Source organism: Ranitomeya variabilis, chromosome 1 (assembly GCF_051348905.1).
Source record: "Ranitomeya variabilis isolate aRanVar5 chromosome 1, aRanVar5.hap1, whole genome shotgun sequence".
In the NCBI taxonomy this organism is placed as follows: Eukaryota; Metazoa; Chordata; class Amphibia; order Anura; family Dendrobatidae; genus Ranitomeya; species Ranitomeya variabilis.
The window spans coordinates 888,701,896-888,729,848 of record NC_135232.1 but is presented as its reverse complement, the minus strand read 5'-3'; positions in this window follow the sequence as shown (position 1 = coordinate 888,729,848).

Sequence of the window (27,953 nt, the reverse complement as noted above, 5' to 3'; positions counted from 1 at the left end):
CATGGCACTTGGACCATGCGTGTGCTGTCTGATTTTTACACACCCATCTCATAGGAAACCAGACATTTCATCAGTCGAGTGCAGTAAAATCACAGCATGACAAGTCAGAAAAGAATAGATAGAATAGATATATATTTTCAGCTGAACCCAGAAGCTTACATACACTATATAAAAAGACACATATGCATCTTTTTCTCAATATCTGACATGAAATCAGAATAAACCTCTCCTGTTCTTGGTCAATTAGGATTATCATAATTATTAATATTTTCCAAATGCCAGAATAATGAGAAAGAGAATGTTTTAAGGAATTTTTATTACTTACTGCAAACTCAAAAATGTACATACATTGCATTAGTATTTGGTGCCATTGCCCTTAAACTGAATGACTTAGGTCAAACGTTTGTGCTATCCTTCCATAAGCTTCTCAAAATAGTTGGTCAGAATTTGGGCTCATTCCTCCTGAGAAAACTGGTGTAACTGATCCAGGTTTGTAGGTCGCCTTGCTTGCACCTGCCTTTTCAGCTTTGCCTATAAATTTTCAAGAGCATTGAGATCAGGACTTTGCAATGGCCACTCCAAAATATTGACTTTGTTATCCTTAAGCTACTTTGCTACAATTTTGACAGTATTCTTCAGGTCATTGTCCATTTGGAAGACCTATTTCGGCCCAAGTTTTAACTTACTGACTGATGTCTTGAGATGTTGTTTCAGTATTGTCACATAATCTTCTTTTCTCATGGTCTATTTTGTGAAGTGCACCGGTCCATCCCGCAGCAAAACACACCAACAACATGATGCTGCCATCCCCTTTTTTCACAGTTGGGTTGTGTTCTTAGACTTCCAAGCTTCTCCCTTTTTCCTCCAAATGTAACGATGGTCATTTTGCCCAAAAAGTTCAATTTAGTTTCATCAGACCACAGGACATGTCTCCAAAAATGAAGGTCTTTGTTCCTGTGTGCATTAATCTGGCTTTTTATGTTTCTTTTGGAGTAATTGCTTCTTCCTGGCAGAGTGGCCTTTCAGCCCATATTGATACAGTCCTCGTTTCACTGTGGATATTGACCCAATCTACCATCATCTTTACAATGTCCTTTGCTCTTGTCCTTGGGTTGATATGCACAAGTCAAACCAAAGCACATTCATGTCTGGAACACAGAACATGTCTCCTTCCTGAGCTTTATGATGGCTGGACACTCCCATCTTGTTTGTACTTGCCCATAATTGATTGCACAGATGAACGAGGCACCTTTAGGTATCTTGAAATTGTACCCAATTCTCTTCCTGATATCTTGGCTGATTTCTTTAGACTTTCCCATGATGCTACACAAAGAAGCAGTGTGTTTCAGGTGTGCATTAAAATACATCCACAGGTGTGTCTCTAATTAACACAGATGTTGCCAAAAAACCTTCCAAACAGAAGCTTCCAAACACAGGACAACATCATATGGGAAGTCCAGAATTAAAGGTATAGTAATCTTAGTGCATGTAAACTTTTCACTTTGTAGTAAGTTATAGAAATGCCTTAAAACTTTCTCTCTTTTTATTCTGGCATTTGGCAAATATTAATAAGTATGGTAATCCTAATTGATCTAAAACGGGAAAAGTTTATTCTGATTTCATGTCAGATATTGAGAAAAACATGCATATGTGTCTTTATATATAGTGAATTGTTATGATTTTCCCAATGGCAGGGAAATCAAAAATAACAAACGGACTAGCTCTCGGGTGATGGAAACTAAAGTGACCGTGACCTGAACCTGACACAACACTGGAAGTAGCCGGGGAGTGTTTCCTACGATGCCCTAGACACCACGCGCCAGCCGGAGATCTAACTACCCCTATCAGAGGAATATACAGGCCTGCCTTACCTCCAGAGATGAACCCCAAAAGGAGATAGCAGGCCCCCACAAATATTGACGGTGAGTCAAGAGGAAAAGACATACGTAGGATGAACAGCAGATTTAGCACAGTGAGGTCCGCTTACTAGATAGCAGAAGTACAGGAAAGAGTTACTTCACGGTCAACTTCAAAACACTACTCAAAAACACCATCCTGAAATTACTTTAAAACTCCAGTGACAACTCATGCCACTGGAGTGGCAATTTCAGTCCACGAGAGCTTCCAGCTACAGAGCGTCACATTGCAGATAGCTGGACAAAAAATAGCATTAACTAGGAACAAAATTCAACTTAGCTGAACTGGAACTTGAGGCAGGAGAATGCAACAGAATGCTACTGATACATTGTTGGCCGGCATCAGACCAGCAGCCAAGCAGGCTTAAATAGGAAACTCCCCTAATGGGTGTCAACAGGTGATCAAGGATAGAAGAAGGCAAATAAGTGGCAATACCATAAAACATCACCGGGGGAGCCCACAAACAGAATTCACAACAGTACCCCCCCCTTAAGGAGGGGGCACCGAACCCTCACCAGAACCACCAGGGCGATCTGGATGAGCACTATGGAATGCACGAACCAAATCAGGAGCATGAACATCAGATGCTGTCACCCAAGAATTATCCTCCTGGCCATAGCCTTTCCACTTAACCAGATACTGAAGTTTCCGTCTGGAAACACGGGAGTCCAAGATCTTTTCCACCACATACTCCAACTCACCCTCAACCAGCACAGGAGCAGGAGGAACAGCAGACGGAACAACCGGCACCTCATACCTCCGCAATAATGACCGATGAAAAACATTATGAATAGTAAAAGATGCTGGGAGGCCCAAACGAAAGGACACAGGATTGAGAACCTCCAGAATCCTATAAGGGCCGATAAACCGAGGCTTAAACTTAGGAGACGAGACCTTCATAGGAACAAATCGAGAAGACAACCAAACCAGGTCCCCAACACAAAGACGAGGACCGACACGCCGATGACGATTAGTGAACTGTTGAGTCTTCTCCTGGGACAACTTCAGATTGTCCACAACCTGTCCCCAAATCTGATGCATTCTATCAACCACAGCATCTACTCCAGGACAATCCGAAGACTCCAATTGACCGGACGAAAAGCGAGGGTGAAACCCTGAATTACAAAAAAATGGAGAAACCAAAGTGGCAGAACTGGCCCGATTGTTAAGGGCAAACTCTGCCAATGGCAAAAAATCAAGCCAATCGTCCTGATCAGCGGACACAAAACACCTCAAGTAAGTCTCCAAGGTCTGATTAGTACGCTCAGTCTGGCCATTAGTCTGAGGATGGAATGCAGACGAAAACGACAAGTCGATGCCCATCCTGGCACAGAACGCCCGCCAAAATCTAGACACAAACTGAGTACCCCTGTCAGACACTATATTCTCAGGAATACCATGCAAACGCACAACATTCTGAAAAAATAGAGGGACCAGCTCAGAGGAGGAGGGCAATTTGGGCAAAGGTACCAAGTGAACCATCTTGGAAAAACGGTCACACACCACCCAGATGACGGACATCCTACGAGAAACAGGAAGGTCAGAAATAAAGTCCATAGAGATGTGCGTCCAAGGCCTCTTAGGAATAGGCAAGGGCAACAACAACCCGCTGGCCCGGGAACAGCAGGGCTTAGCCCGAGCACAAACATCACAAGACTGCACAAAAATACGTACATCTCGAGACAAGGAAGGCCACCAGAAGGACCTAGACACCAGATCCCTGGTGCCAAAAATTCCAGGATGACCTGCCAACGCGGAAGAGTGAACCTCCGAAATAACTCTACTGGTCCAGTCATCAGGGACAAACAGTCTACCAGGCGGACAGTGATCAGGCCTATCCACCTGAAACTCCTGCAAAGAGCGCCGCAGGTCTGGGGAGACAGCTGACAATATCACCCCATCCTTCAGGATGCCAGTAGGTTCGGAATCACCAGGCGAGTCAGGCTCAAAACTCCTAGAGAGGGCATCCGCCCTCACATTCTTAGACCCAGGCAGATATGAGACCACAAAGTTAAATCGAGAGAAAAACAACGACCAGCGCGCCTGTCTAGGATTCAGACGCCTGGCTGACTCAAGATAAATTAGATTTTTGTGGTCAGTCAAGACCACCACCTGGTGTCTAGCACCCTCAAGCCAATGACGCCACTCCTCAAATGCCCACTTCATGGCCAAGAGCTCCCGATTTCCAACATCATAATTTCGCTCAGCGGGCGAAAACTTTCGAGAGAAAAACGCACATGGTCTCATCACTAAGCAGTCAGGACCTTTCTGCGACAAAACTGCACCTGCTCCGATCTCGGAAGCATCTACTTCAACCTGGAACGGGAGCGAAACATCAGGCTGGCGCAACACAGGAGCAGAAGAAAAGCGGCGCTTAAGCTCCCGAAAGGCCTCCACAGCCGCAGAGGACCAATTAGCAACATCAGCACCCTTCTTGGTCAAATCAGTCAAAGGTTTAGCAATGGCAGAAAAACCCGCTATGAATCGGCGATAGAAATTAGCAAATCCCAAGAATTTCTGAAGACTCTTTAGAGAAGTAGGTTGTATCCAATCACAAATAGCCTGAACCTTAACAGGGTCCATCTCCATAGATGAAGGGGAAAAAATATATCCCAGAAAGGAAATTCTCTGAACCCCAAAAATACACTTTGAGCCCTTCACAAATAGAGAATTAGCTCGTAAAACCTGAAAAACTCTCCTGACCTGTTGAACATGAGATTCCCAGTCCTCCGAAAAAATCAAAATATCATCCAAATACACAATCATAAATTTATCCAGATATTCACGGAAAATATCGTGCATAAAGGACTGAAAAACGGAAGGGGCATTCGCGAGACCGAAAGGCATTACCAAATACTCAAAATGGCCTTCAGGCGTATTAAATGCGGTCTTCCACTCATCCCCCTGCTTAATCCGCACCAAATTATACGCACCACGTAGATCGATCTTAGTGAACCACTTCGCCCCCTTTATGCGAGCAAAAAGATCAGTCAGTAAAGGTAACGGGTACTGGTATTTAACAGTAATCTTATTCAGAAGTCGATAGTCGATACAAGGTCTCAATGAACCATCCTTTTTACCCACAAAAAAAAACCCTGCCCCCAATGGAGACAAAGAGGGGCGAATATGACCCTTTTCCAAAGATTCTCTGATATACTCCCGCATAGCAGTATGTTCAGTTACAGACAAATTAAACAAGCGACCCTTAGGAAATTTACTACCGGGAATCAACTCAATAGCGCAGTCACACTCTCTGTGAGGGGGGAGAGAATCAGTTTTAGGCTCCTGAAAGACATCATAAAAATCTGACAGAAATGCTGGGATCTCAGAGGGAGTAGATGAAGAAATGGGAACCAAAGGTGCATCCCCATGAATCCCCCGACATCCCCAACTCAGCACAGACATTGATCTCCAGTCCAAGACTGGATTATGAATTTGTAACCATGGTAATCCAAGTACTAATATGTCATGTAGATTATATAACACAAGGAAACGAATAATCTCCTGATGGTCTGGGGAAAGATGCATAGTCACTTGTGTCCAATATTGTGGTTTATTGCTAGCCAAAGGTGTAGAATCAATACCCTTTAAGGGAATAGAAACCTCCAGAGGCTCTAAATCAAACCCACAACGCTTGGCAAAGGACCAATCCATGAGACTCAGAGCGGCGCCAGAATCCACATAAGCATCCACAGTAACAGATGATAAAGTACAAATCAATGTCACGGACAAAAGAAATTTAGACTGCAAGGTACCCATAGAAAAAGATTTATCAACCTTTTTTATGCGTTTAGAGCATGCTGATATAACATGAGCTGGATCTCCACAATAGAAGCACAACCCATTTTTGCGCCTGTAATTCTGTCGTTCGCCTCTAGACAATACACTATCGCATTGCATATGCTCTGGTGCCTTTTCAGAGGTCACCGCCAAATGATGCACAGGTCTTTGCTCAGAAGATACCGCCATATGGTGCACAGGTTTTTGCTCAGAAGATACCGCCATATGGTGCACAGGTTTTTGCTCAAAAGATACCGCCATATGGTGCACAGATTTTTGCTCAGAAGATACCGCCATATGGTGCACAGATTTGCGCTCCCGTAAACGCCGATCAATCTGGATAGCCAATTTCATGGCATAATTCAGACCTGTAGGCACAGGGAACCCCACCATGACATCCTTCACGGCATCAGAGAGACCTTCTCTGAAATTAGCTGCTAGAGCGCACTCATTCCATTTAGTAAGCACCGACCATTTACGAAATTTTTGGCAGTATATCTCAGCTTCATCTTGCCCTTGGGAAAGAGCTATCAAGGCTTTCTCAGCCAAAATCTCTAAATTAGGTTCTTCATAAAGCAACCCCAAAGCCAGAAAAAACGCATCTACATTTAATAACGCAGGATCCCCTGGCGACAATGCAAATGCCCAACTTTGTGGGTCACCCCGCAATAGAGAAATAACAATTTTAACCTGTTGCGCAGGATCACCAGCAGAGTGAGATTTCAGAGACAAAAACAATTTACAATTCTCTCTGAAATTCAAAAAACGGGATCTGTCTCCGGTAAAAAATTCAGGCATAGGGATCTTAGGTTCAGACATTGGAGCACGAATAACAAAATCTTGTAAGTTCTGGACCTTTGAAGCCAGGTTATTCAGACCTGCAACCAAACTCTGTGGATCCATGATTCAAACAGGTGTAACCAAAGCCATTCAGAGATTAAGAGGAGAGGAAGAAAAAAAAAAAAGGCTGAAGACTGCAGTTTAAGCAAGGAGTACAAATAAGCACTAAGGTGCACTTTCCAAACACAGAAGGAAAAAAAAAAAACCTTTTCATATCCTTTCCTGCTTTAGTGCATAGTTTTAACACATGTGGGCCGGCCAAACTGTTATGATTTTCCCAATGGCAGGGAAATCAAAAATAACAAACGGACTAGCTCTCGGGTGATGGAAACTAAAGTGACCGTGACCTGAACCTGACACAACACTGGAAGTAGCCGGGGAGTGTTTCCTACGATGCCCTAGACACCACGCGTCAGCCGGAGATCTAACTACCCCTATCAGAGGAATATACAGGCCTGCCTTACCTCCAGAGATGAACCCCAAAAGGAGATAGCAGGCCCCCACAAATATTGACGGTGAGTCAAGAGGAAAAGACATACGTAGGATGAACAGCAGATTTAGCACAGTGAGGTCCGCTTACTAGATAGCAGAAGTACAGGAAAGAGTTACTTCACGGTCAACTTCAAAACACTACTCAAAAACACCATCCTGAAATTACTTTAAAACTCCAGTGACAACTCATGCCACTGGAGTGGCAATTTCAGTCCACGAGAGCTTCCAGCTACAGAGCGTCACATTGCAGATAGCTGGACAAAAAATAGCATTAACTAGGAACAAAATTCAACTTAGCTGAACTGGAACTTGAGGCAGGAGAATGCAACAGAATGCTACTGATACATTGTTGGCCGGCATCAGACCAGCAGCCAAGCAGGCTTAAATAGGAAACTCCCCTAATGGGTGTCAACAGGTGATCAAGGATAGAAGAAGGCAAATAAGTGGCAATACCATAAAACACCACCGGGGGAGCCCACAAACAGAATTCACAACAGTGAATGTAAACTTCTGATTTCAACTGTACATGGAATAGATAGCTACAAATACAGCTCTGGCAAAAATTAAGAGACCACTGCAGAATGTTCAGTTTGTCTGATTTTTCTCTTCATAGGTATATTTTTCAGTAAAATGTAAATTGTTCATTTATTCTATAAATTTCTGACAACATGTCTCCGAATTTCCAAGCAATACATTTTGTATTTTTTTCTGAAAAAGAAAATTGTCAAAATTAAAAAAAAACTCAGTGCTTTTACTCCTCAAATAATGAAAAAATAAAACAAGTTCAATACTCTTGATTATATTCCAGAGGTTTTCAATGGGGTTCAGGTCTGGAGTTTGGGCTGCCCATGACAGGGTTTTGATGTGGTGGACTCTTAAATTTTGACAGAGCTGTATGTGATAATTATTACAGTGCATGTGTAGCTTAATGCTCATTTATTTAATTTAAATAATGAACTAACAAATAATGTTGCACTCTGTAGTGCTAAAGCATGTAAATTTGTAATATATGAAATATGAATCACATTGCTCTAGATAATAAGAAAAAATGGACATACTTAGTACATAATTTGGCCAATTCATGCATGCCCAGCAGCCAATGACAAGGCGGTCTCCAATCTGCTGGGAAACTGAATGTCTAGTGTGAATACCTCTCTTATGCTGAAGCCAGAGTTTTTGGGTAGGTAGAATCCTGCTTTAATTAAAACCACCACAGGCTGGAGGTCCGAGTGCTAGGTCAGAGGGCTGATATACAACTAGCAAAAAACTGACTGGCACTTCAAAATAAAAAACTGGTGTGTACAGGTGCGAACTAGGAGCAGCCACCTCCATATACAACAAACAAAGTTGCACTATGCAGTGCTAAAGCATGTAAATTTGCAATATGTGAAATATGAATAGCATTACTTCTATGGAGGTGCCAGTTATCTGATTTGGAAATGCCAGCCGGTTTTTTGCTAAATTAAATTATGGCTATGAACTCCACTCATCTTTCTCACACCTCCTGAAACTGATGCTGCTCTATGATGTGCAGCTCAGTATCTCTGCTGGTTGTCAGGCTGAAGGCTTGCATCATGCCAGCCTTCAGCCTGGCAAATAGATGTAGCAGGGCTAGATCATGAAGGGACAAATGGATTATCTTCTCGCCGTAGAGGCTAGGAATATGGTTGTTTATTTTTTTACTCTTTTACAGGGGACATGGCAATTGGAGGATTATCTTCATGTCTGACAGGTGAGGAATATGGTTGTTTCCTATTTTAATTCTTTTACAGGGGACAGGGGCTTCAGTGGATTAGGTGTCAAGGTGTGTATAACTTTGATTTTTTATTTTTTTATTTTTAATTAAAAAAGGTGTCAGTGTTTTTATTTCAAGCAAAGGGCATTATTCAGAGGGTTTTTTATTTACAATATGACTGTGGAGTTAGAAATGTGGGCATCTTATAGACGCCTCTGCATTACTAACCCCTGGGCTTGAGGTCAACTGCCAATACAATGCTAACATCAAACCCAACCCTATGAGGGGAGGCTTAACTAAAGAATTGGGGCAGCTGAGAGTGGATATTTTTAGTCTGGAAGGGGGTCAATATCCATGGACCCTTCCTAGCCTATTAATATCAGCCCATAGCTGTCTGCCAGCCTTTGCTGGTCACCACATAATTTTTTTTTTTAGTCCCCCTTTTTAATAACCATTAAAGGCTAAGTTTACAGCTGTGAGTTGATATTAATAGCCGGGGAAGCTCCATGTTTATTTCCCACTTCCCATACTATAAAAATCATCCACCAACTGTCTGCTTTCCCTCTGCTGATTAACAAAATTTAGGGGGGCACTGTGCAATTTTTTTCTTTAATTCATTGATTTATTACTTAACCCCTTTACCCCCAAGGGAGGTTTGCACGTTATGGACCGGGCCAATTTTTACAATTCTGACCACTGTCCCTTTATGAGGTTATAACTCTGGAACGCTTCAACGGATCCAGGTGATTCTGACACTGTTTTCTCGTGACATATTGTACTTCATGATAGTGGTAAAATTTCTTTGATATTACATGTGTTTATTTGTGAAAAAAATGGAAATTTGGCGAAAATTTTAAAAATTTTGCAATTTTCCAACTTTGAATTTTTATGCAATTAAATCACAGTGATATGTCACACAAAATACTTAATAAGTAACATTTCCCACATGTCAACTTTACATCAGCACAATTTTGGAACCAAATTTTTTTTTGTTAGGGAGTTATAAAGGTTAAAATTTGACCAGCAATTTCTCATTTTCACAACATCATTTTTTTTAGGGACCACATCTCATTTGAAGTCATTTTGAGGGGTCTATATGATAGAAAATACCCAAGTATGACACCATTCTAATAATTGCACCCCTCAAGGTGCTCAAAACCACATTCAAGAAGTTTATTAACCCTTAAGGTGTTTCACAGGAATTTTTGGAATGTTTAAATAAAAATGAGCATTTAACTTTTTTTTCACACAAAATTTACTTCAGCTCCAATTTGTTTTATTTTGCCAAGGGTAACAGGAGAAAATGGACCCCAAAAGATGTTGTACAATTTGTCCTGAGTACGCCGATACCCCATATGTGGGGGTAAACCACTGTTTGGGCGCATGACAGAGCTTGGAAGCGAAGGAGCGCCATTTGACTTTTCAATGCAAAATTGACTGGAATTGAGATGGGACGCCATGTTGCGTTTGGAGAGTCCCTGATATGCCTAAACATTGAAACCCCCCACAAGTGACACCATTTTGGAAAGTAGACCCCCTAAGGAGCTTATCTAGAGGTGTGGTGAGCACTTTGACTCACCAAGTGCTTCACAGAAGTTTATAATGCAGAACCGTAAAAATAAAAAATCATATTTTTTCACAAAAATGATATTTTCGCCCCCAATTTTTTATTTTCCCAAGGGTAAGAGAAGAAATTGGACCCAAAACTTGTTGTACAATTTGCCCTGAGTACGCTGATACCCACTATGTGGGGGTCAACCACTGTTTGGGCGCATGGGAGAGCTCGGAAGAAATGGAGCGCCGTTTGACTTTTCAATGCAAAATTGACAGGAATTGAGGTGGGACGCCATGTTGCGTTTGGAGAGCCACTAATGTGCCTAAACATTGAAACCCCCCACAAGTGACACCATTTTGGAAAGTAGACCCCCTAAGGAACTTATCTAGAGGTGTGGTGAGCACTTTGACCCACCAAGTGCTTCACAGAAGTTTATAATGCAGAGCCGTAAAAATAAAACAAACATTTTTTTCCCACAAAAATTATTTTTTAGCCCCCAGTTTTGTATTTTCCCAAGGGTAACAGGAGAAATTGGACCCCAAAAGTTGTTGTCCAATTTGTCTTGATTATGCTGATACCCCATATGTGGAGGGGAACCACCGTTTGGGCGCATGGGAGGGCTCGGAAGGGAAGGAGCGCCATTTGGAATGCAGACTTAGATGGAATGGTCTGCAGGCGTCAAATTGCATTTGCAGAGGCCCTAATGTACCTAAACAGTAGAAACCCCCCACAAGTGACACCATTTTGTAAAGTAGACCCCCTAAGGAACTCATCTAGATGTGTTGTGAGAGCTTTGAACCCCCAAGTGTTTCACTACAGTTTATAATGCAGAGCCATGCAAATAAAAAAAAAATTTTTTTCCACAAAAATTATTTTTTAGCCCCCAGTTTTGTATTTTCCCAAGGGTAACAGGAGAAATTGGACCCCAAAAGTTGTTCTCCAATGTGTTCCGAGTACGCTGATACCCCATATGTTGGGGTAAACCCCTGTTTTGGCGCATGGGAAAGCTCGGAAGGGAAGAAGCACTGTTTTACTTTTTCAACACAGAATTGGCTGAAATTGAGATCGGACGCCATGTCGCGTTTGGAGAGCCCCTGATGTGCCTAAACAGTGGAAACCCCCCAATTATAACTGAAACCCTAATCCAAACACACCCCTAACCCTAATCCCAACGGTAACCCTAACCACACCTCTAACCCAGACACACCCCTAACCCTAATCCCAACCCTATTCCCAACCGTAGATGTAATCCAAACCCTAACCCTAACTTTAGCCCCAACCCTAACCCTAACTTTAGCCCCAACCCTAACTGTAGCCTTAACCCTAACCCTAACCCTAGCCCCAACCCTAACCCTAGCCCCAACCTAACCCTAGCCCCAACCCTAGCCCCAACCCTAACCCTAGCCCCAACCCTAGCCCTAACCCTAGCCCCAACCCTAACCCTAACCCTAGCCCTAGCCCTAACCCTAGCCCTAACCCTAATGGTAAAATGGAAATAAATACATTTTTAAATTTTTTTTATTTTTCCCTAACTAAGGGGGTGATGAAGGGGGGTTTGATTTACTTTTATAGCAGATTTTTAAGCAGATTTTTATGATTGGCAGCTGTCACACACTGAAAGAAGCTTTTTATTGCAAAAAATATTTTTTGCGTTACCACATTTTGAGAGCTATAATTTTTCCATATTTGAGTCCACAGAGTCATGTGAGGTCTTGTTTTTTGCGGATTGAGTTGTCGTTTTTATTGGTAACATGCTCGGGCACGGGAGATTTTTTGATCGCTTTTTATTCCGATTTTTGTGAGGCAGAATTACCAAAAACCAGCTATTCATGAATTTCTTTTGGGGGAGGCGTTTATACCGTTCCGCGTTTGGTAAAATTGATAAAGCAGTTTTATTCTTCAGGTCACTACGATTACAGCGATACCTCATTTCTATCATTTTTTTTATGTTTTGTCGCTTTTATATGATAAAAACTATTTTATAGAAAAAATAATTATTTTGGCATCGCTTTATTCTGAGGACTATAACTTTTTTATTTTTTTGCTGATGATGCTGTATGGTGGCTTGTTTTTTGCAGGACAAGATGACGTTTGCAGCGGTACCATGGTTATTTATATCTGTCTTTTTGATCGCGTGTTATTCTACTTTTTGTTTGGCGGTATGAGAATAAAGCGTTGTTTTTAGCCTCCTTTTTATTTTTTTTTTTGTACGGTGTTTACTGAAGGGGTTAACTAGTGATATAGTTTTATAGGTGGGGTCGTTACGGACGCGGCGATACTAAATATGTGTACTTTTATTGTTTGATTTTTTTATTTAGATAAAGGAATATATTTATGGGAATAATATTTTTTTTTTTTTTCTTTATTTAGGAATTTTTTTTTCTTTTTTTTTTTACACATGTGGGAATTTTTTTTTTTACTTTTTTACTTTGTCCCAGGGGGGGACATTCCAGATCGGGGATCTGACAGTGTGCACAGCACTCTGTCAGATCACCGATCTCACTTACAGCCGTGCAGGCTGCAGCTTTCATCTGCAGCCTGCACGGCACCCGGAAGTAATCCCTGCAGGACCCGGATGCAGCCCCGCGGCCATTTTGGATCCGGGGCCTGCAGTGATAGGAGGTAGGAGACCCTCGCAGCAACGCGAGGTAGGAGACCCTTGGAGTAACACGATCACATCGCGTTGCTCCGGGGGTCTCAGGGAAGCCCGCAGGGAGCCCCCTCCCTGCGCGATGCTTCCCTGTACCGCCGGCACACCGCGATCATGTTTGATCGCGGTGTGCCGGGGGTTAATGTGCCGGGGGCGGTCCATGACCGCTCCTGGCACATAGTGCCAGATGTCAGCTGCGATAGGTAGCTGACACCCGGCCGCGATCGGCCGCGCTCCCCCCGTGAGCGCGGCCGATCGTGCTGGACGTACTATTCCGTCCTTGGGAATTAGGACCCACCCCACATGGACGGAATAGTACGTCCAATGGCAGAAAGGGGTTAAATACTTATGATGGGTGAGTACTAAAATGCTCGGGTGCGCGTTGCTCTGGTCGAGCAAATCGGAATGCACGGGGGCTCGACCCGAGCAATGAGCCCAATGTAAGTTTGTGGGAAACTCAAGCATTTTTCCGATGGCCCCCCCCCCAGGCAGTCTGCAGGGGGACTAAAAATTGTGGAAATCGATGGGAACAGTGCTCAAATGACATGGGGACAGTATGGTGAAGAACCCTGGAAGCATTTCTGACTCCCAGGTCATTGCTGTGAACAATGTTGTTAGAGTCTAACGCCACAATAAAACATTCCAAAACGAAACCAGAATGGATTTTCCTGGGAAATATGTTAAAGGGAACCTGTCATCCCCAAAATCGAAGATGAGCTAAGCCCACCGGCATCAGGGGCTTAACTACAGCATTCTCTAATGCGTTAGATAAGCCCCCGATGTATCCTGAAAGGGGGTGACAGGTTCCCTTTAAGTAACATCCTTTCCAGGGTAATAACTTGTATATAAGGCAAAATAAATAAACAAAACCAAAAATGCTCCACCACACCTTGGGCTATGTTCACACATAGCGTTTGTTATGTGTTTTTGAACTTTAGCATTGCTTTCAACTAAGACAAATGCATTCACTGGGAAATGTCATTTTTAACAATTTACAACCTTATCTGGCCATGTGGTGTGTGACACAACATCAGACACATCCTGCTTAATTTATGAAGGAGGGACTCTGAAAGTCACAAAGCCTATTTTTATAGGGCCATCATGCAGCCATCAGCCGGCTATGGTTTGTTGCTCCCATTATTAAACAATGGGTCTCCCATACTGTTTGCCTATGCAGTGAATGCAAGGATTGCCAAAAATTTGGACCTACTCCAATGCATCTTGGAAGAGACGTAAAGGAGGGCCACATGAAAAAAATGTTCCCATTATTAGGAAATGGGTCTCCCATAGTGTTTTCCTATGCAATGGATGCAAGGGTTGCCAAACATTTGGAGGTGCTCCAATGCCCCTTTGAAGAGACATAGAGAAGGGCCTCATGAAAAAATGTTCCCATTATTAGGAAGTGGGTCTCCCATAATATTTGCCTATGCAGTGAATGCAAGAGCTGCCAAAAATTTGGAGACACTCTAAAGCCCCTTGGAAGAGACTTGGGGAGGGCCTCATAAAAAAGTTACCTCAACACAGCATGGATGGCTGGCTGCCACAATTAAAAGTTTAGTCTTTACAACACACAATAAAGCACTCTGCCACTCCTGTGGTGAACTATAACTCCCAGCATGCCATAGCATCTGCAGGACATGCTGGGAGTTATAGTTCTCCCATGGGTTCTTACAGCAGCACTCCAGTGTTATTTTTCAGTGCTGGAGTGCTGCTTTAAATATAAGCCCTGTGCCCCCATTCTTATACTCACCCTCCAGCGTCTTCAAATAGTACTTTACAGACAATACACTGGTCCCGCAACACCATCTTCTACCCGCAGCTTCCAACACAATAACATACTATTATATATAATAACAACACATATAATAGTATGTTATGTATGTTACTAAATATTTGACCACAATTTTTTGCTTCAAATATTTTTTTCCCTATTTTCCACCTTTAAAACTTGGGTGCGTCTTATAGTCCAGTGTGTCTTATAGTCCGAAAAATACGGTAGTTCCTATCTGCCGGAGAGAAGATCTTAGAGAAGAAGAAGCAAGGATGCTTCTGACCTTGAGCATCATTTTGGAAGAGAACTGCTCCAGCACTGACGGATGAGGCATCCACCTCCATATTAAATGGTTTATCTACATTGGGATGATGTAAAGTGGGAGCGCTAGCGAAGTGGGAATTGATAGAGAGGAAGGCCTTGGAGACTTCCTCCGACCATAATTTTGGATTAGATAGCACAACCTCAATGGCATCATATCAATGCCATGCATGTCATTCAAAAGATATATGACACAACCACAAAGAAAAAAAGAAAACCCGCTCAAAGGAAAATATTGTAACTCAGGAGAACAAAAGAGCAATCAGTTATAGTAAAAATATGAAAAAGTTTTATTAAGGAATGTTACAGAATAGCCGACAAACAAATACATGATAAATAGCAGGGGGAGACCCCTAAAAAGGAGAAACGCAGGACTCCAAACTGGATGCCCAGCCACTGGATGCTCAGCACAAAACAATTTCTAAGCAAGGCATAAAGTGCACAGTGCAACATCAGAGCCGCATCTAGGCAGCATATCCGTTATTTACCCCATCAGTAACCGCATAGTGCTAACCCAATGTAGTCATTAATGACCCCTGAGGGTGGAATGCTTACCGAGCAATCGCAGTTTAGAAGTCCTGGGCCAGGTGTGCGTGCCCGACGCGCGTTTCGCGGGTAACAAGCCCCGCTTTCTCAAGGGAATATAGGATTAGCCCAGACAGGACCTTATATTACCCTATGACCCGGCATGTGATGTCCTGCCGGCCAATCGTAAGTGGGATTCTCGGCGCATGCGCACTGCGATTACCAGACTCCCGGCCAGAGGAGCAGAGCGTCATCGTCGTCACATGAGAGAGGGGAGGAGGAGCAATCCCCCGTCTCATGGATGAGGATAGAGATGCGCCGCTGCACAGCCGAGGGCCGGCACCACGGCACACACGCGCGCACCCACTGTGCCACCAATGACATCAGAGTGTAAAGTAGATATGCACAAAAAGTGTGTAATCATACAGGGAGATGATCCCACGGAACAAAGTATAAGCAATGTGCATCAAAGGAATAAAGTATGTTGATTCCAGTATGATCCAGATCAATGTACGGTATAGTATGGTGTCCCATCTTTTGGTGCATATTCAGATACTCCAAAGGCGGAAATATTTCAGTCATTGGCGGGTTGATGATAAATAGCCATGTCCAGTAAGGGAGTCCTGCCTGGGGTAACATAAATCATAAAAATAGACAAAAACAGAAAGAATTAAAAACAGTGAATTAAAAACAAAAATCACACATCCAAGCCCCGGGGAAGAGCAAGAAGCAAGGAACAATATTTTTTACAAAGCAATAGATATATATATATATGTATATATATATATATATGTACATATATATACCAGATATACTCAAAGAAAAGAGGAAAAGGAAAGTGATTCATTTAATCCTCTTGGGGTCATGGTATCTAAGACCACGATCCATTTTGCCTCTACTTGTGCAAGTGTTTTTTTATATAATTCCCCCCTTGGATCCCCAAATGAATAGTATCAATACCCCGCACCATAAATGATGTGGGATCACATCCGTGAAATTGCCTAAAATGGCGCGGGATGGTTTTAAGGAGGGATAGATCCGTCACTGTCCTGGCTGCGCCAATGTCCCGCACGTGCTCACGCACACGTTTTCTAAGTTCTCTCGACATCAGGCCAATGTAGATTTTTGAACAGCCACAAGTGGCATAATAGATGACATTGGTGTTCCCACACGAAATACGGTGCCTGATGTCAAATTCCCTTTTACCATCGGAAGATTTAAATGTGGTACATTGCAGGACATTCGCGCATGCCAGGCAGTGACCACATGGTATGGATCCAAAACTGGGCCCTTTGGACCCGAACGGATTATCTCTAGATGGAACATAATGACTTTTAGCCAAAAGGTCTTTTAAGTTTTTAGACCTCCTGGCAGTCATAGAAGGACCCACCCCTAATGATGTTTGTAAGGAGGGTTCAGCCCCCAAGATGGGCCAGTGTTTTTTCAGAATATTTCGCATCTCCTCCCATTCATGATTATAAGTCGAAATATATCTGATCGGGCCATTGTCACGGGTCCCTCTTCTCATCCTTGAGGGCTGCAGTAGGTCATTACGACAGGTAGCTCTAGCCCGTTGGTAACCACGCTTAATGCATCTGTTCGAGTAACCATGTGCGGAAAACCGTGTTTTGAGATCCACACTCTGGCTCTCGAATTTTGCATTCGACGAACAGATCCACCTCATCCTCAGGAACTGACCAACCGGGACGGCCCTAATCGTAGATGGATTATGGGCAGAGGATGCATGGATAAGTGCGTTAACCGATGTTGGTTTGCGATAAACATCCGTCTGGATGCGACCAGTATGGTCCACCTCAAAGGTGACATCCAAGAAATTAACTTTTTTGATGTTATAGGTATAAGTTAGATGGATGTTTAAAGCATTCTGGTTAAGTATCCCCATAAATTCCCTGAGTTGCTGCACCGTCCCGTCCCACAAAAAGAAGACATCGTCTATATAGCGATGCCAACACAGCACATGGGAGGCGGCCTGCGGGCCCTCATCCCCAAACAGAAATCTCTCCCAAGACCCCAGGAAGAGATTTGCGTACGAGGGCGCACAGGCCGCGCCCATGGCTGTGCCACGCGTCTGAAGGTAGAAACAATCTTTAAAGACGAAAAATTGTGGGTAAGGATATAGTGCAGCAACTCGAGGATGAACTCACAGAAAGGGCTGGCCCGGTCGGACGCGCCGAGGAAGAGGCGGACAGCCTCAATCCCATGCTGGTGGTTAATACAAGTATATAGGCTTTCTACATCTGCTGTCACCAAAAGCGTGTCATGATCCACAAGAATGCCATTGACCCTCGCCAGGGCGTCCGTTGTGTCACGTACATAAGATGGAAGTGTTTCCACCAACGGTTTTAAATAAAAATCTATAAATTGGCATATCGGGTCGCATAAACTGCCAATTCCTGACACTATAGGACGTCCAGGGGGGTCGACGGCATTCTTGTGGATTTTGGGCAATAAGTAGAAAGTTGAAATTTTAAGGAACCTAACTGTCAAACCCTCAAGGACCTTTTTGGTAATTAGACCGTCATCAAGGGCCCTAATCAGAGTTTTTTGAAGATCCGAGGAGAACGAGGATGTAGGGTTAAAGGACAGTCTACGGTAAGTATCTCGATCCCTAAGTTGGCGAAATGCTTCATGTTCATATTTATCTTGAGGCCAGATGACTATGTTGCCCCCCTTGTTAGCCGCCTTAAAGACAATGTTGGATAATTTTTGAAGATCTGAGATGGCCGTCCTTTCATCTTTCATGAGGTTATCAAAGCGCCGTCTAGTAGATAGCTCCTTGAATTCCTCTGTTACCAATCTCGTAAAGATGTCAATAGCAGGACTGAGTGACAAGGGGGGAAACCTAGTCGATCTGGCCACAGCGGAAGGTGGAAACCTACTTGTGTTGGGGCCCTCCTGCTCCTCCAGGAGGTCCTCCAAGTCATGAAGGGTCTCTCTCGATCTCAGACATAAGCTCACATGACTCTTTCTTGTGATGTAGCTTTCTGAGAAGCAATTTTCGAGAGAATAAGTTGAGGTCCTTCATGGCTGTAAAAAAATTGAAAGAATTAGTGGGGGCAAAAGAAAATCCCTTACTCAGTACCCTTAGTTGGGTATCAGTTAGTGTATACTGAGAGAGATTCACTACCTGTAATCCTCCCTGCTGGTTAGAATTCCCTCCAGTTTGTTTTGATTTGGTTGTCTGTCTTGTAGTGCGTCTAGCAATAGATGTATTTGTTATAGGGCCACCTTGTGAGGAACCCCTCAGTACTGATTCATCCTCACCCGACAGATTGGATCTCCTAGAATTTGATCGAGATCTTGAATAGGAGGAATTTCTCGACTGGGGCCTTGACCGACTATACACATTTCACCACTTATAAACACGTTGGAGTTTCTTATCCTCCACGTCTCGTTGAAATTTCATAGTTTTAAGCGACTGTACCTCTTGTACCCATTTTTGAGAAAGAGTATCAATTTCTTCGTTGAATTTTTTTAGAGCATCATTGCTCAACTCACGATGAAGTGTCACCTGAATATCCTCAATCTCATTTTCAAGAGAGATTAGAGTTGCAGAGTTCATATCTCTGAGGAGTTCGAGGAATCCTCTAGAGCAGGCATTAGCATAATTCTCCCATCTGATCTTAAAATCCTCGTCCTGGATGGGAAATGATGGGAAAACCTGTACTCTAAGCCCTCTTGGTATCAGATCCTTTTGAATATACACTCACCGGCCACTTTATTAGGTACACCATGCTAGTAACGGGTTGGACCCCCTTTTGCCTTCAGAACTGCCTCAATTCTTCGTGGCATAGATTCAACAAGGTGCTGGAAGCATTCCTCAGAGATTTTGGTCCATATTGACATGATGGCATCACACAGTTGCCGCAGATTTGTCGGCTGCACATCCCAAAGATGCTCCATACAAGGCAGGATGGATCCATGCTTTCATGTTGTTTACGCCAAATTCTGACCCTACCATCCGAATGTCGCAGCAGAAATCGAGACTCATCAGACCAAGCAACGTTTTTCCAATCTTCTACTGTCCAATTTCGATGAGCTTGTACAAATTGTAGCCTCAGTTTCCTGTTCTTAGCTGAAAGGAGTGGTACCCGGTGTGGTCTTCTGCTGCTGTAGCCCATCTGCCTCAAAGTTCGACGCACTGTGCGTTCAGAGATGCTCTTAGGCCTACCTTGGTTGTAACGGGTGGCGATTTGAGTCACTGTTGCCTTTCTATCAGCTCGAACCAGTCTGCCCATTCTCCTCTGACCTCTGGCATCAACAAGGCATTTCCGCCCACAGAACTGCCGCTCACTGGATTTTTTTTCTTTTTGGGACCATTCTCTGTAAACCCTAGAGATGGTTGTGCGTGAAAATCCCAGTAGATCAGCAGTTTCTGAAATACTCAGACCAGCCCTTCTGGCACCAACAACCATGCCATGTTCAAAGGCACTCAAATCACCTTTCTTCCCCATACTGATGCTCGGTTTGAACTGCAGGAGATTGTCTTGACCATGTCTACATGCCTAAATGCACTGAGTTGCCGCCATGTGATTGGCTGATTAGAAATTAAGTGTTAACAAGAAGTTGGACAGGTGTACCTAATAAAGTGGCCGGTGAGTGTATCTTTCTAGGAACGCGTGGTTCCACCAGATGCAAATCCTTTTTCTATATAAATCCTTAAATTTGTTAATATCGTCCTGTACATTCTTATCAATTCCCCCAGCATACCCCTCGGGGTCATCCTGCATCACATCATTAATTAGATTGCGCCACGCATGGTCACGTGCGCGGAAGTCCATCTCGGATTTGAGGTCAACTGTGAGAAACACAGAAACAATTAATAGATAGCACAACCTCAATGGCATCATATCAATGCCACGCATGTAATTCAAAAGATATATGACACAACCACAAAGAAAAAAAGAAAACCCGCTCAAAGGAAAATATTGTAACTCAGGAGAACAAAAGAGCAATCAGGTGTAGTAAAAATATGAAAAAGTTTTATTAAGGAATGTTACAGAATAGCCGACAAACAAATACATGATAAATAGCAGGGGGAGACCCCTAAAAAGGAGAAACGCAGGACTCCAAACTGGATGCCCAGCCACTGGATGCTCAGCACAAAACAATTTCTAAGCAAGGCATAAAGTGCACAGTGCAACATCAGAGCCGAATCTAGGCAGCATATCCGTTATTTACCCCATCAGTAACCGCATAGTGCTAACCCAATGTAGCCATAAATGACCCCTGGGGGTGGAATGCTTACCGAGCAATCGCAGTTTAGAAGTTCCGTGGGATCATCTCCCTGTATGATTACACACTTTTTGTGCGTATCTACTTTACACTCTGATGTCATTGGTGGCACAGTGGGTGCGCGCGTATGTGCCGCGGTGCCGGCCCTCGGCTGTGCAGCAGCGCGTCTCTATCCTCATCCATGAGACGGGGGATTGCTCCCCCTCCCCTCTCTCATGTGATGACGATGACGCTCTGCTCCTCTGGCCGGGAGTCTGGTAATCGCGGTGCGCATGCGCCGAGAATCCCACTTACGATTGGCCGGCAGGACATCACATGCCGGGTCATAGGGTAATATAAGGTCCTGTCTGGGCTAAACCTATATTCCCTTGAGAAAGCGGGGCTTGTTACCCGCGAAACGCGCGTCGGGCACGCACACCTGGCCCAGGACTTCTAAACTGCGATTGCTCGGTAAGCATTTCACCCCCAGGGGTCATTTATGGCTACATTGGGTTAGCACTATGCGGTTACTGATGGGGTAAATAACGGATATGCTGCCTAGATGCGGCTCTGATGTTGCACTGTGCACTTTATGCCTTGCTTAGAAATTGTTTTGTGCTGAGCATCCAGTGGCTGGGCATCCAGTTTGGAGTCCTGCGTTTCTCCTTTTTAGGGGTCTCCCCCTGCTATTTATCATGTTTTTGTTTGTTGGCTATTCTGTAACATTCCTTAATAAAACTTTTTCATATTTTTACTATACCTGATTGCTCTTTTGTTCTCCTGAGTTACAATAATTTTGGATTAGTTCCCTTCTTGGTGAGAGCAACCAAGGGAGGTACCAACGTTGAGAATTGGGGAATGAGCTGGCAATATTAGTTTATGAACCCGATAAAGCACTGCACCACTTTAAGGGAATGGGTCTCTTGCCAGCCCATCACATCCTGTAGCTTGGCAGGATCCATAGCCAATCCCTGGGCAGAGATGATATAGCCCAGGAAAGGTAAGACTCCTGCTCAAACACACACTTCTCCAACTTTGCATAGAGAGAGTTTGCCTGTGGAAGGTCGAAGACTTTGCAAACATCTCTCCGGTGGGAGTCTATATCTGGAGAGTAGATGAGAATATCATCCAGAAAGACTACGACCGAGGAGATGAGCATATTCCGGAAGATGTCATTTACAAAGTCTTGGAAAATGGCAGGGGCAGTACAAAGCCCGAAAGGCATCAGCAGATGCCCATTTACCACTTGTACGGTCACTGGTTTGGCGAGTATCACCATGGGTATTGTGTGCCATTGGGCAAAGGCAGATGACATGAAGTTACCCTCTGCCCCAGAATCCACGCAAAGCTCTACCATATGAGTGGACGGGCCAATGGTAATTGTCCCCTTGAAGGACAATTTCGAGGAAAACGCTGCTGTGTCTAGTGAACCTCCTCCTATTGTCACTAGACAGGGGACATTTCCTGGCATAATGTCCCAACTGCTGGCAGACAGGACAGATCATGGGTACTCGAGTGACCCGAGACTTAGATTCAGCTCGAGAAACCACCATGGCCTAATGTGGCTTGGACGCCTGAACCGGAGATTGCAGAGGTTTGGCAAAGGTGGGAGCCAGCCGAAACTACTGCCTACACTGGGCTCGCTCCAACCTTCACTCTTTAAAATGAAGGTCGATGTGAGTAGATACCACAATTAGCTCCTCCAGTGTGGCGGGAATCTCCCTTGTGGCCAAAGCGTCCTTCACATGTTCAGCCAGCCCCCTCCAAAATACTGGGATGAGGACTTTATCTGGCCACTCCAGCTCTGGTGCTAAAGTCCGGAAGTGGATGGCAAAATGGCTGACTATGGACGAGCCCTGTGTTAATGCCAGCAGTTGGGAGCGCCGTTTCATGGGTGACTCGAGGTCCCAAAAAGACCTGTTTCAGAGTGCTCAGGAACCGCGGAGCACTCTGCACCACGTGATTGTCGTGCTCCCACAGTGGCATAGCCCACTCCTAAGCCCTGTCCGACAGGAGGGATATTATGAATCCCACCTTTGCCTGCACTGTGGGAAAACGTGCAGCCAGGAGCTGAAGGTGTATAGCACACTGGCTCATGTATCCCCTGCACAACTTGCTGTCGCCAGTAAACTTGTCTGGCAATAAGAGGCGGGATAATGTCGGAACAGGGGTGGCAGCGGACAAACTGGCTGCAGGCATGTTAGCAGCCTGAACAGCTACTGCAGTAACATCCACAGCTGAGGTTGTGTGCTGCCAACCTGCCCTCCAGCTGCTGGATGTACCGCTGCACTTGCTGTTTGTCCGTCATTACTAGCCAGACCCTGGCGCTAGTGTAATGTTAGGGCTGGCAGAACGCACCAAATAATATAAAGGTAGTAATGAGGTGCTTTCGCAGCCCGGGGTCCACTGTGCAGAGATGTTACCTGCTGCCCGGTAATGGCGGACTCTAAGAGGCAGTATGATAGATGAACACACAAGGGTTAACGTCACCCGGTGTGTACAAAGGTGGACTCTGTTACTTCACAGAACCACACTACTGCAGAATATAAATGCTGTAGCATGTTAAAGCTCACAGAGCTTGGCAAAGTGAGCGCTAGTGTACAGTCACTGGACTCTGCCCCAAGGACACAGGGTTAGAGTCCCTCTAGACCCACTTGCACTCAGCACCACAAATGCGGTGCCAGAGAGAGACTATGTTAATAGATTTAGCGCACTATGTGCGCGCAGTGCCACTCTAGCGGATGCCACTATCCACGCTGACTAGAGCCTGGAAAGCGCACTAATTGCACTTGGCGCCGCACTTGCGGTTGCTACTAATTTGACGCAGTATACTCATACCTAGTGATGGATGGCACAGTCTGGTGCTAGTTAGCTCAAACACCTAACTACATGCAACAACGCTAGGGAAGGGAATAATTAGGGGCTTTAACCAGATATCAAACACACATCCACACACACGAGTACAATTTTAATTTTATACTAGCGCATGGCCTGGCGACCATGCAAACCTTTTATAGTTGCAGCCTTCCGGGACCTTCCCAGTGGTCCAATCAGAGGTGAACAGGACCTGAGCATGTGACCTCTGTTCTCTAATGAGAGGTCGGCCCTTGGGCGTGCTCAGTAGACAAAAAGCAGGATTTAGTCCCTGGAGCATCTGCTCGCCGCTGATTAATGCTGGTTACCATAGCTGGACCTGCAACAGCAGCAGTAACCAAATGCACAGGATCAGCTTGAGCAAGATGCTGGGACTGACGTCTCTGCTAAGCAGGCTCCTTTGTGGCTGGAGAAAAATTGGAGACTGCAGAGGAAATGTTTCGAAATTCCCCCTGTGCAGTGGTGAGAAATGGACACATATTGTATAACAATTTTTTTTACTGGCATAAACACACTTTATAAAAATTATGTGGGTGTTGCATCACGTTCCACGGTCACCCTGGTGATATGGTGGTAGAGGATGAGGAGAAGGAGGAGGACCACAGCAAATAGCCAAAATCAGGACGTGCATACCCATTTAGGGGTGTGAAGAGGTGCATGGGAATGGACACTGCAATGGGAGTGTGTGGGAAAACTCTCCCATAACTTTCCCAGTGTTCCCCTGCCTCTGCTGGATTGGAATTGTGTCTCTATCGTTTGTACTCCTTGGTTTTCCAACAAATTGTGACCTTTGCCGCCTGTGTTTTCAGATTTGAATTTTTTTAATAATTCAAGGGCCTTCTGGCACTGCCTCATTTTAGTAGACCTCTCTGCCTTGGGAAAAATAAATAGAACGTTCTCTTTGTAGCATGGGTCTAGAAGTGCCACCAACCAGTAATGACTGTCATCCAAAATTTTGAGAACGCGAGGGTCACGGAAAAGGCAGTGTAACATAAACTCAGCCATGCATGCCAGACTGCTAACAGGCAAGACTTCCGTGTCCTCACCAAGAGCATAACTGACCATGCTCTCATCCTTCTCCTCCTCCTCCTTCTTCTGCTCCCTGTCCTCAGGCCATCCACACTGAACAGATGGTATGACAGTTGTGCAGGTAGTACCATCTATAGCCATGAAACTAGCTCTTGTTCTTCCTCCTCCTCCTCCTCTTCCTCTTTGTCACCCAATCCATGTTGGGATGAGATGAGGCTGGCTGTGTGTAATCACCCTGCATGGTTCCTTGCTCCATCTTATCGTGCTCTGCCTGCAATGAATCCTCTTTGATTGTAAGCAGAGAGCATTTCAGAACACAGAGAAGCGGGATGGTGATACTAATTATGGCGTCATTGCCACTCACCATCTTGGTGGAGTCCTCAAAGTTTTGGAGGATGGTACATACAGTATGTCTGACATCAATGTCCACTCCAGAGGTCTGAACGTGTGGAGTCTGAACTGAACACCGACAGCCTTGTTGATGCTGTCAGTCTTCTGCTTACAAATCCTTCCCCACATCTGTAGTGTAGAGATCCAGTGTGTGGGGACATCACACACCAGTTGGTGAGCCGTAGCTGCAAATGCTGCTGAAGCACAGCAAGGGCAATGGAAGCTGTAGCTGACTTTCTAAAATGGGCACACAGGTGGCATTCTTTGACAAGCAGATCTGGCAGCTCTGCGTAGTTTTTGAGAAACCGCCGAACCACAAGGCTAAGCTCATGGGCCAGGCATGGTACATGTGTGAGCTGTAGGTTCAACGGTGTCAGCCACAGATCTGCCTGCTCTTTCAGAGCTGTCCACAACTCTTCAGCATTGTGCGGTTTGTCACCTAAGCATATTAGATTCAGCACAGCCTGCTGCTGCTTGGCTGAGGCAGTGCTGCAGTGCTTCCAGCTTGTGACTGATGTGGTCATTTCGGAGATGGAGGCCGAAGAGGAGGTGCAAGAGCTGTAGACTGTGGGGGCAACCCTGATTAACCTAGGCCCCACAATCATCGGCATCGGGAGGACATGTTCCCTCCCAAGGTCCGACTGGGTCCCGGCTTCCACTATGTTAACCCAGTGTGCCGTCAGCGAGATGTACCATCCCTGCCCAAAAGCACTTGTCCACGTGTCCGTGGGTAGGTGGACTTTCCCAGCAACTGCGTTGTTGAGGACACGGCTAATGTTGTGGGATACATGCTTGCATAATGTGGGGATGGCACATGGGGAGAAATAGTGGTGGCTGGGGGCCGAGTACCGAGGGACAGCCGTTGCCATCGGGTTGCGGAAAGCTTCCATTGCTTAAAAGGCAACATTTCGAGCACAAGCAGTCGTTAAATGTGGGAATTTAGTAGTGTGGCCTGTGCAGCGTTGGCTGCTTATTTGCGCTTGCATTCCAAGGATTGGGATATGGACAACTGAATGTTGTGCTGGGACAAGGACATGGATGTGCTTACTGATGGTGCCAGTTGAGAGTGTGCAACTACAGATGCGGGGCAGGAGGCATCTTCGCATGCACCATGTGCAGGGGATTGGCTTGCCTGCACAACAGTGGTAGAAGCAGTGGGGTCACCTGCAGACACTGTTCCTGGACCCTGGAGTTTGGCCCACAAAGTTGGGTGCCTTGCTGCCATGTGCCTAATCATGCTGCTGGTGGTGGTCAGGCTGGTAGTTTTGCTACCCCTGCTGATGCTGGCCTGGCAGGTGGTGGAAATGGCCTTTTTGAGGTTATAAGCAGAGTCTTTAAAAACACAACCAGACACGGAAAGACCTAACAGTTGGACTGGCAACTTCCGTTGTGTTGGTGTTACGGGGAACCGTTGCCTGCCTTCTGCCTGAGGCCACCACACTGCTTCTTCCTGCTTGTTGGGGAGCTACACCTCCCTCCCCCTGTGTGCTGCTGCCACCTCATCTTCCACTTCCGCACCCTGGTCCTCCTCATGATATTCTGTCATTTGTGTCTCATCATCGTTCACCTTTTGTGACACTTTTCCACCATCGCCTTCATGTGACCGTGGCTGCTCAAATATTTGGGCATCGCTATTTGCAATAAGAGCCAGACTGCATATGCCAGAAGGGCCAGTGCCTGTAGAGGGCCGCATTGTCAGCTACAGTACGTTGTTAATAGTGGCTGTGTCATCGGGACGCCCACACTGTGCTAAAAGCCTGTATATCTGCCTTTTCATATTCTTTTGCCCCACTTCCGTCTTATCTACATACACCTCTTCTCAGTGTGTTTTATTTTAGTGCATCAATTCTGCCCCTGCCCCACTTCCATCCTGTAGGCTGTACTCTCTCTGCCAAACTTCTGGTCTGCAATCAAACCAGGTTTGCTGACACCTCCTGCATCTTCAGCAGCAGCAGCAGATGGACATCTGTCTCCCCTGCTTGGTGAGTGCTTGTGATGCCTCCTCCCCCTGCTCCTTTACCAGTTATCTGTCATGTAGACACTTTTTTCAGAGTATTTCTATTCAATTCATTGCAGTCCCCATTTCTCCTCACTCCTAGTTCCCTTCTGTTTGCCTTCATTTTACATCATAATCCGTTGCTGCATTAATTATTTTAGCCTGTGCTCTCCACTCCATATTATTACTGGCTTTTTTATTCTTCTCTTTTTTCATCCTTACCTTTATTTACCCCTCCTGTTATATAATTATTATTTATTTTTTCCCTTTTTTTCCTCACTTTCTATATCTAGTCCCTTCCATTGACTTTCTCACCTACTTTAATCCTTATATGTTCCTTATAAATTACTCTTCTCTTCACCTTTACTGCTATTCATGTTCATTTTAGTCCTTATCTTATTTGTTCCCACCTCTAGGTCATATTCCCATTTTTCCCCCCTTCTCTTTTCCTTGTCTTCTATTTTTTTTTCAGAATTTTTTACTTATTCTCTTTCTCTATGGCTTATTTCCGTATATTTAATGATATATAACTATTATTAATTTGCATTCTTATTGATACCCCTCATGCATTTATAAACGTTTTCATACGCAGTATGTATTATTTACATTTTTAGTTTTAATGTTTTTTATTTTATAATTTTTTCACAATATGCATGTGTACTGTTTTTTCATGTGTGTGTGTGTATATATATATATATATGTGTGTGTTTTTTGTAGGCTCTGAGCAAGGTCTGAGGATCGAAACATTGGCCAAAAATCTTGTACAGACACATTTTTGCTGCACCTACACATTGCAACAAAATTAAAAAGGAGGCAAGAAATGGCAGAATTTTTAGCACACTT